Source organism: Cetorhinus maximus, chromosome 18 (genome assembly GCF_964194155.1).
Source record: "Cetorhinus maximus chromosome 18, sCetMax3.hap1.1, whole genome shotgun sequence".
Classification (NCBI taxonomy): domain Eukaryota; kingdom Metazoa; phylum Chordata; class Chondrichthyes; order Lamniformes; family Cetorhinidae; genus Cetorhinus; species Cetorhinus maximus.
The window spans coordinates 15,547,602-15,559,024 of record NC_135896.1 but is presented as its reverse complement, the minus strand read 5'-3'; positions in this window follow the sequence as shown (position 1 = coordinate 15,559,024).

Below are 11,423 nucleotides of genomic sequence, written 5' to 3'. Positions count from 1 at the left end.
CCCATTGTCTTCAAACAAATAGTTTATCTTTCTTTGAAACAACAGTGTCTATTTTAATCCCTGAATTAAGAACCGCCCCTTAACAAGAATTGAATTTATCCATGGAAACTGACTCCATGGACACCTGAGAGTTGACTCATAGAAAGCTTACAGGCAAATAGCTACCTTTATTGTATGTTGTTCCAGGAGCATTGAGAAGTGACCTAAATCTAAAGCAATTAAAAGAAAGACATAGTCGTTGGACTAGGTGTGTGTTAACTTAATTAAATCGATCCCTCCCCGGAGATGTCCATTTAGCTCAGCGAAACTCATAAAACTGTAGACATATTGTTAATAAGAGGACAGTGGGGAATGTGACTGAGGCTGTAACACCTTCTCAAATGCTCAAGATTCGCCGGCATGGTTTCTGAAGTTTAAACACTTGTAAAACTCTCCCAGCCATCTGTTACTGTTTATATCTGTTGCTTAGACAGCAAAGAGAATTGCCTTAATCCCCTGAGTCATCCAGACTCCCTTGTGGAGGCAGGAAATTCCTGTTGTCAAACATTGGGGTACCTAAGGTCCTTCTGATCGGTATTGAAGTGTGTGCACAAAGAGCAATGGCAGCACCAAACAAACAGCCCATCACGGCTGCAGAAGCAATATAATTGTGAATGAGTTAAGTCGGTGAATCTTCTCAACTAGACATTTAGATGAAAGGGGATGGAGTGATGCATTGCGTTTTTACACATGAGACCTTAGTACAAATCCAGCTGTGCCCGATGAAATTAAAGTCTTGCCTCTCTGCTAATTGTGAAGGTCCCATGTGAATTGAATCTGGGCTGGTTCCTTGGAGGAAAATATCAGCATTTTCATCACCTGTGGTGTTTGGCAGGGTTCCAGCTACACCCGGAAGGTTCGGCTGCAAAAAGGACAGGATTCTGCAGACGGTTGAGTTTTGGACAAGCTGCCGGCTTGTGTCTCCTCTCCTCATGTTTTCTCTCTGCCCCTGAGAAGCACTTGCTTTCGAACGAGGCCACACCCTTTTTTTTTATTCGGCTGTGTCAGGTGCAGCGATACTGGATGAGCTGCTCCCAGGGCCCGAGTGCGATATCAAAACTCCTAAGCGAATCCTTCAGGGTGTTCTTGTAAGCTCTTCCTTTGACCACCATGAGAGCACATCTCAGACTCAAGGTCTCAATTGAAGATTCGCTTTGGTAAGTGAGTGTCATGCATTCTGTCTACATGAACAGCTCAACTGACTTGTAGCTGTCTCTAATTGGTGTGGATGCTTGGCATGCCAGCCCAGGTGGGCACCTCAGTGTCTGGTATTTTGCCCAGCAATCTGATCTTCAGAAGCTTCCAAAGGCAGCTCAAGTGAAAATGGTTGAGTTTCTTGGCATGATGCTGGTACATGTGTAGAGTAGAGGGGACAAACTATTGCTCTATAGACTTTCAGTTTAGACAGACTTACTCATCTTCTTTCCCAGACTGATGTTTGAAGTCTGCCAAAGGCTACCCTCACTTTGGCAATTTTCATATGTGTCTCGTTATCAATATGCACAGCTCAAGACAGTGTGCTGCTGAGATAAGTGAACTTATCCAGTGCCGACATGTTCTGGTATGGACTGAAACCTTGGGCTCGAGATAGCTCTTTCCTGTAGCAGGCTGGTACATTACTTCAGTTTTCTTTGTGCTGATCGTAAAGACGAAGTTGTTGCATGATTTGGAGAACAAGTCCTTGCTACATTGTATGTCCTGACCCAAACAGGCAGCTAGTGCGCAGTCATCATCAAACAGAAAATTGCAGAGTATGTCCATGGAGACCTTAGTCTTTGCCTGGAGCCATCTCAGACTGAGTAGCTTGCTGTCCATGTGATATCTGATTTTGATGCCAGGACTACCATCATGGAAGGCATCAGACAGCATGGCGGAGAAAAAGATGCTGAAGAGGGTTGGCACTAGCACGCAGGCCTATTTTACTCCATTCATGACTGGGAATGGGTTAGAAGACTTGCCATTATCCAGGACATGCGCAAGCATGGAACTGTCAAACCATTGTGATGAACTTCTCAGAGCAGCTAGATTCTCCATTCACAAGCCGAAAAGGTGAGGAAGGGTATTTGGTCCATTTTAATTTGTCCGTCCATAGAGATCCTAACATCCCTCTTAGTTTATTGGGACGGGCAAGGCCTAGGCATGTGCCCCTGCCCTTGCCCCAATTGATGCCCATAAGTAGCCAATTAATCACCACTTAAGGGCCGTTTCCTGCCCAGCCTCAATTTTCAAGCTGGTGGGGTGAGTCCAGGGGGAGGGGGAAGCCCAGAAATTGACTCTGTTCAGGGGATTGGCAGGAAGGGTGGAGGGGTTTGGGGGGGTGGGGGGCGCCTCCATCAACAGCCTCCCTTCTATACCTGGTTTCAACAAGCTCTGGCCCCTGTGGGTGCTCCCTCCCCACCCTGGCCTCTCCACCAACAGCCCCGCTCTGCCCACCCTCCCAAATCTCACCTCCCCTCCCCGCCCTGAGATACCCACATTTGTCTGGTTGGACTTCGGGCCTTAGACTCTGGAGGCTGCTTGCAGTCCCTATCCTGTCCACTGTGGCTTCTGGCGTTGCTGGGATCAGAGAGCTACCGGCCAAACAGATTGGCCAGCAGCACTCTGATGCGGAACTTCCTCCCGAGTGAGGGGCGAAGTCCCATCTCCAGCCAATTAACTCTTGTTTGGAGCATTAAAATGGCTGTCGGGTAGCCAGTATTGGCAGGAGTGCATTCGCTGCCTACTCTTTGGATGGTGGGGAGGAAACCTTCGATACCCTAAAATGCCTGGCCCATGTATACTTCCTTCCTACTTTACCCTATCTGGATTAAATTTCATCTGGCATTGTTCCACCCACTTTCATATTTCGTGCAGCTCTGCTCAATTGCACAAATTGTCCTGTAATTTCTGAGCTGCCTCCTCTACTTCCACTCCCTCTCTTCATTTGGTGCCATCTACGATTTTGATTACTTTGCATTTTTGAATCTGAGTCACTTACTATTTGGAAACAGTGGTTGCAGAGTTGAGGCTTGGGTTTCTCCATTCAGCGCTTACCCAACTCAGGCATAGCTTTTGTAATGAGTACTCAACGAAATTAATCCTTCAGCCAATTTCTGACCCATTCCCATAGCTTTCAATTTAACCAATAGCCCTTCCCGTCGAACTGTGCGATAAGACATCTGGGAAAGTTGAGAGACCATAGTCCCTGTGGATTGTCACTTGCTCAAAGAAACAAGAGTAAAAAGAACTTGCATTTATCCAGCTCCTTTCATGATCTCAGGACTTCCCAATGCACCAATGAAGCACTTTTGAAGTGTAGTCACTGTTGTAATGCAGGAAACAAGGCAGGCCAATTTGCACACAGCAAGCTCCCACAAATAGCAATAAAATGAATGGCCAGATAGTGGTGTTGGCTGGGAAATAAATATTGGCCAAGGCACAAGGGAGTTCTCCCATGCTCTTATTTGAATAGTGCCATGGGGTCTTTTACACCTACCTGAGAAGGCAGATGGGGCCTTGGTTTGGAACCTTATCTGAAAGATGCCTGCACTGGCAGTGTTGCATTTCCTCTTGTTAAGTACAAAACTAAAAGAGATTAAATAAAAAGTGGAAAAATGAAATGGTAGGTAATTCACATTATTTTAGAGTTTGCCTTTATCTTTCATTGAGCTGTCCAGGTTGTTCGTTTTCTTGCTTTATTTAAATTTTAATTACAGTTTAGCAGAGAATCTCTGTAATGGCTTCTGATGTATCACAGCTCTACTATATACACAATATTTTTGGTTTCTGCATCAAAAAATAAACCAGATCATTATTCCTTTGATAGCAAATACTGTGTATATAAGGCTCTCAAAGAGACTAATGGGTACTTTACTGTATGTGTATATAATCAAACCTGAATAAACTAGATGAACAAAAACTCAATCCTTTGGCTGACATAATGAAAAACAGGAAGTGATGCAAAGCTGCTTCCTAGATACAATGAGGAAGGAGAATAAAAACCACCATGGTGGATGTATAGCAACTTGACCTTGAATGGCCTTTCCTCAGCTCTTGCTTTCTTGAATGCTCTTGGATGGTAGAAGACCACTCATGGATTCCTTAATTAATATGTTTGCTGGGGAAAATCGTCAATATATTCTGAATTACTTAGGACAGAAACAGTTATATATTCAGCCAAAGACATTTAGAATTAGGGCTGCACAAGCTGCTAAACATGGATCCTTTATTATTTATTCCTAGCAGACTCCCTCTGCTTGTACATGTGTGTATGGTAACCTCAAGTGGACAAAATACGCAATGCAATTTTCAATACACTACATATGTGCAGAATTTAAAAATCAGCAGCTGCATCCTTGCATAGCAAAAACCCAGGACAAAGAATAATCCACTTAGAGGTGCCTTTCAATTTGAATTTTCATGCTGTTCTTGAGTTCCTGACCTCTCAATTGCAACAGTTAATATTACTGAGTCTAACTGGGGATCGTATCTTCAGAAATGAATAACATAAATCACATTTTAAAAACTGAGCAGAACAAAGGAAAATTTTATAATGAATGAGGGTGAGACAGGTATTGAGGGATAAATGATAAAAGGGTGAATTCTGTGTCAGAAAGGCAGTGAATGCAAATATCTTGCCTACTTTTGGATATTTAACTGTTTATGGATGATATTGTCAAAATCCAAATATGTTTTTTAAAATTCTAAATATGTATATTTTACACATTAAGTACTGTATTTTATATGTAAACAAAATAAATAACGGTTTGTTCTCTTAAACTCTGCGAAACTGTGCTCTGTAATCTTAAAGAGACAGGATTGATTCCTTGGGATTGAGGCGTCTAGATTTATGTTATATTACTAGATAATCTCTGAAGGCGCTGGTGGTGGTGGGTAGTTTGGAATTAGAACACAGTTGTAATGTTTAGCCAATAACATGGCCCATCTGTTCCTTTAGTACCCTGCCCAGGTATTTCCTGTGGGGAGGTGATCTAAACAGATTCAAAGCTATTTATTGTTGCTGGACATTTCTGTAGATTGCAAGCTGCTCGGCTTTGCTCAACACTCTCACTCGATCAAGGGAAATGGGCATGTTTTCTTCTTTTTCCGTAACTTTGAAAAGATCGAACTTTCCTCACATTTATTTTGGGTGCTTGACTCTAAAACGGGGCAGATAATTGCAAAACTTTTATATAAGGGAACATTACTTTATCCCTTTTCCTCTGCGCAGTTGTTATGGAGTTGAATTTCCAGGCAACTTTTCTTGGTGGAAACATTGAACTTTATTTACAAGGCAGCAGCAGCAACTATGGGGCAGAATTTTCCCGTCAGCGTGCGGGGGCAGGCCCTCCTCGCTGACGCGTTAAATGACGTGCGGTGATGTCGGGCGAGTGTCCCGATGTCACCGTGCACCATCGCACTATTTCGGTGGGCGGGCACGCGATGATCTCCGATGCTCGCCCGTCGTTAATTAACAGGCCTTGAGGCACCAATTGACGGCGATTTTTCGGGGCCCGTGCAATCTTCAAGTTGTTGCACAGGCGCAACTGGCAGGCGGTTAGAACACATTTGTATAAACCTCATCCAAGGGTGGGATAAGAGCCAAGGCGCAGGGCCAAGAGGAAGTCCAAGGCTGAAGGGGCAACAGAAGATGCCACTATCCTGCTGCCAGGGTTTACAGGAGGCTCCATCTCTCAAGGGAGACAGTCAACTATACCTGTCAGTGGGGTCGCGAATATGCTCAGTCATATTTAATTTGGAAAGTTACTGATGCTTGCCTGTGTGAGCAGAAATACTTCAAAACTCATACCAGCTGCTTGGACAGGACTCTCAACCTTCAGGTCAGCACTCTACAGTGAAGATCCTTTTTGGGGCCTGCAGGTTTCAGGAAGCCTTCTCTTAGCCTGGGAATGGGAATTGTGCTCCCCACTGGAGGCACCTTCTCTGAGGAGGAAGGGAGGGCCATAAGTGGGAGGAGGCCAGGAATGCACATTCAGCCTCCAGGGGAGCCACCTTTGGGAGGAGAGGTGCAGACACAAGAGGTACAGGGCCAAGAGGAAGTCCAAGGCGGAAGGGGCTGCAGAAAATGCCACTATCCTGCTGCCAGGGTTTACAGGCGACGAAGCAGCTACCTCAATATGTCTGAGGTGCAGTGCCAAAGGAGGCTTTGTCTCTCAAGGGAGACAGTCAACTATATCTGTCAGATGATTGAGCCTGAGATCTCCGCTACCTGTGTGGGTGGGCACCCCATGCCAGTGGCTCTAAAGGTCACAGCTGCCTTCAACTTCTATGCCTCTGGCTCTTTCCAGGGCTCAGTGAGTGACCTTCGCAGTGTCTCTCAATCAGCTGTCCACACTTGTGTCAAGCAGATGACAGACGCTCTATTCAAGTGTGCGTTCGGACACCCAGGAGGCCAATGAACCTTCAGCTAGAACACCACAGATGGATCTCCAACAAAAGCCTGTGCTGCAGGCACCATACTCGATACCTGAGTGCTAAACCTGCCTGGAAAGGAACATTAACTAAAGGCCTTGTCAATAAAACTCAATGTGACACAACCCACTCATAATATCATGGGTAACCATCCACCTGCAGAGGAAAAGAGGCACCCTCAGCCATGGTCACATGTCTAAATTTAATGGTACAACAAAATGAACTAAGGAAACAAAATGACAGAAGTGTTGAACACCACACCAACTAATCATGACCTCATTGCGGGGCAACACAAAAGCACCAGTGAGAAACCCGTGGTGTGCTTAAGGTGCCTTAAATTTATGCTTAAGCCTTTCAAATTTCAGGTATGCCTGGTCAGGCTATTTCCTGAGGGTATGGAATTTCTGATGGTACACCTCTGATACTAACTGATACACACTTAAAATAGCCCTTTTTGTTGCCTCATAGTCAGTGGCACTTTCCTCAGGCAAGAGGGAGTAAACCTTGTGAGCTTTACTTTGCAGTAGTAGGGACCAATGGTGGACTGGCAACTTTAACTGCTGTGCTAACCACTCGAAAGAGATAAAGGATGCTTCCAGCTCTGCTTCATCAAACTTCACTTCAACATTTGCCGCCCTCCAGATTAGAGGGAAGACTTTTATTTCATGTATTTGGCTAGATTGGATACAGCTTCAAGTGTCTCATTCTTGATGGATTTTATTTGTTTAATGAAGTTTCATGCCTATTTTGGCCTCTTAATAAGATCATTGGACATATTGACACCTGTTCATAAGAACATAAGAAGTTTATAGACAGGAGCAGGAGTAGACCACAAGGCCTGTCGAGCCTGCCCCGCAATTCAATACAATCATGGCTGATCTTAGGCAGCGACTCCACTTTCCCGCTCACTTCCCATATCCCTTTGATCCCCTGAGAGACCACAAATCTGTCTATATCAGTCTTAAATATATTCAATAATGGTGCATCCACAACCCACTCCAGTGGAGAATTCCAAAGATTCACAACCTTTTCAGAGAAGTGACTTCTCCTCAACTTAGTCCTAAATGATTGGCCTCTTATCCTGAGACTGTATCCCTTTGTTCTGGATTCCCCAGTCAGGGGAAACAGTGTCTTCCCTGTCAGGCCCCTTCATAATCTGTGGTTTCAAGGTCAGGTGCACAGAGAATTCCCAGCTCCTCGAACCCAACCTTTCAAAATGGCTGCCCAGACATCAGGTTTTCGGTCTGGGGAGGCGTGGGATTTGGAGGGGGGGGCTGGTGGTAGGAGTGTGTTGAGGAGGCTGGTGGGTGCAGCTGAGGGCTGGGTGGAAGGCCTGCCTCAGGGTTCCGGCACTGTGTCCATAATTTAAGATAAAGAATAAAACATAAAACATCCTTCTAGCTTTCACCCTTCATTCCCCCTAACACCCCTCCCACACAGTCCCCATGCCCCATCCATGCCAACCCATGCCACCTCATGCCCCCATCCTCTATGGCCCCTCATACCCTCCATGTCAACCTATGCTCCCACCAAACCCCCATGGCCCTTCATACCCTTCATGCCAAACTATGCCCCTCTACCCACCCACAATGGCTCGTTATAGTCCCTATGCCAACTTAGTACCAGCTCATGCCAATCCATGCCCACCTACCCACCACCCTTTTCCCATCCATCCAGCATGCCATCAAACGCAGTATCCACCATGGGTATACCTCAGGACCTTGCAGAGATGATATAAAATAAAGTTCTAAGTGTCTATTGCAGGCTTCATTATATTGAAAAATACACTCATTTACAAAAAACACTTACTACATTTACATTCCTTCAACTAAATAAAGCCTTATAACAACAAACATTTAATTGATGTCCACAATCCCTTCTAACAACCAGCATTGGAATTCATAGTCCCACTGCACAAAATTTATAACCACTTGTAGCTGTCAATCAAACTGTGAAATAGGGCAGGCACCCTACTTTGATAATGGGCGATTGTGAAATCAATCATGCAGCACTAATCCAGTAATGGAAACCCTCAGGCTTATGCCAACAGGTAGTGAGTTTTTTTAAAAAAGATTTACAGGGCAGGAATTTTAAAAGCCTTGACAGCTCCCTTTGACAGGTGCTTTTGACAGCTCCCTTTGACAGGTGCTTTTGACAGGTCCCTTTGACAGGTGCTTTTGACAGGTCCCTTTGACAGGTGCGTCTGACAACTTTGACAGTTCATTTTTACAGGTCTGAGGGCAGTTCCAATGAGCTTGACAGTAATGAGTTTATGCACATTTTAATGCACATTTATGCCTACTATTAACAATTCCAAAGGGCACCTTACCGCCCCCAAAGGTGCTTCAGGACCAGATCCAAAAGGGTACTTTACCTCTCCAAAGGAATAACCTGGCTATCCAAATGACTCCACAAATTTCAGACCTGTTCTCATTGGGCCTAATCTGCACACTTTGGGTTTCACACTCCAAGGCTACCAAAATCCTACTTGAGTGGAGACTGCAGATGATTTAAATGGCCCTGCGTAGACTGTGCATGCAGGAAATGTTCCCTTCCCCCATTCCCATTCCTGAGAAAATGGGAATTGCTGTGTTCAGTGGCGAGACTTATGATTTTTGGTCACTTCTGCCTTTTTACTGCGATGGAGAGTCTTTCCATCGTGGCAAAATCTGGGTCTATGAGATCACCCCTCATTCTTCTAAACTCCAGAGAATATAGGCCCAATTTACTCAGCCTGTCATCATAGGACAGCCCTCTCACCCCAGGGACCAATCTTCGGTGTGCTGCTTCCAATGCAAATACATCTTCCTAAAAGATGGAGACCAAAATTGCACAGAATAGAAGCGCTGTACAATTGTAGCAAGACTTCTTTATTCTTGTAATTCAATCCCTTTGCAAAAAAGGCCAAGATGCCATTTGCCTTCCTAATTGCTTGCTGTGCCTGTTTGCTAACTTTTTGTGTTTCTTGTACTACATCCTAAGTGTCTCTGAACATCAGCATTTAGAAGTTTCATGCCTTTTAAAAAGTATTCTGCTTTTCAATTCTTACAGCCAAAGTGAATAACCTCACACTTCCCCACATTACACTCCATCTGCCATCTTGCTCACTCACTTAACCTGTCTATATTTCTTTGTAGCCTTCTTTGTGTCCTCCTCACAGCTTGCATTCCCACCTAGCTTTGTATCATCAGCAAACTTAGATACATTACTCTCTGTCTCTTTGTCTAAGTCAGCTATATGTTTTTCACTGCTCTCAGGTGTTTGAAAGCTTTCTAAGGTGCACTTTGACCAGAGCGCTCGACAGTTTGATGAAGACTTCCTCCAATTTGTATTGTTTTTGGTTTTGTAATTCAACATTTTGTCTGGAGACCCAGAATTCGTGGAACCCATTTACCTTCTAACCCTCTGCTGCTTTCCTGTTAGATTTACACTGGATCTTTATCCCTGTCCATGAGAAACCATCTTTAAGTTTACATCTGATAAATAAGTCTCGTGGGCCTGCAGTTGCCCTGTGGCTGATTTGTTGCCCTTTATTGAATGTGGCCGTGAGGATGGCCTGTTTCCAATCAGTTGGCTTCTCCTCAGTCGCTGCCTCACAATGATTGTCAATTCCTCAGAAATCTTTCCCCTGGCCTCTCTCAGCATAGGTGTCATTGGATGGGATTCCCTCAGGAGTTCTCCCTATTGTCCAGCATAACCTCAGCAGAAAATCAGTGGGAACCCCCACAACACCCTGTAAATCAGGTTACTGCCAAAGTTACGGAAGCCACTTGGGAGAATCATCCAATGAAGTTATTTCTGCCTTACTTCTGCCTTCTGCTCTTAATAGATTTTAACTCTATAGAATTAAAGAATGTTACAGCACAGGAGGTGGTCAATTCAGCCTGCCATGCCTGTGCCAGCTGTTTGGTTGAGGTATAAAATTAGCCCCATTCATTCGCTCCTTCTGCATATCCTTATAAATTCTTTCCCTTCTAGTATTGATCCAATTCATTTTTGAATGTTAGTGCTGAATCTGCAGCACATTACAGACCGCAAGTCGCTGTGTAAAACAGGTCTCCTCAGGTGATCGAGATCTTTTGCTATTGCCATTTATATTAAAGTCATTTGTTAAGCTTGGTTTACACTGCTGGGATATCATAGATACACTGGCTTACTTTACTACCCACACTGCCAAGTTTAATTCTATGCTCGTGACTAACTTTGGGATATCTTGGCAATCACAGGGTAACTGCATTGCAGGTATGTATTTTTTTATGAGCAGGGAAGTACCTTTGTATTGCTTATGCAACTTCCTGATCGTAAATGGTACCACAAATATTGTGAAGGAAGTTCATTTCCCAGCTGTTATTGCCAGAAATTCAACCCAAGTACATCATTCAACAGCCAGATGGTTTTGGGGTCGCATGATTTCTTCATACATCTCACCTCTCCAGAATATCCAGATTTAAGCAAATGGGATGTCCCTGTCAGTAATAAATGAGATGAAATCAGGAGTAGTGACCTCAATACATTAGGTGAGGGGAATATTGAATTTTTTTTTACTATCTGTGCACTGAACAATGATGAGTCAATCAACGAGGTTTGAGAGAGAGAGAGAGAGGGAGAGCTTTTGTTTGCTTGTCTTTAAAAAAAAATGGCCCCCTTTAAACACTTCTGTATGTTTTTGGTTAGTTAGTGAAATTATAGGTAGGTCTCACTCAATCCCAATTTCCCATCATTGTGACAAGACAATTAAGAAATTTGTTAAGTTAAACAGCGTGAGGAAGACAGAATCAAGGCAGAAGTATTAGGGACGGTTTCCCAAATACGAGTTTTCTATATTAATGCATAGAGTTTGAGAAATGAATTAAGTGAATTAAAGACTCAGATACAACTTAGAATATGACATGGCAGCCATTAGAGACATGGCTAAAAACTATAGTTGGAAGTGGGTGTAAAAGTATTCCTAGTTTTAATGGTTTCATGGGGTG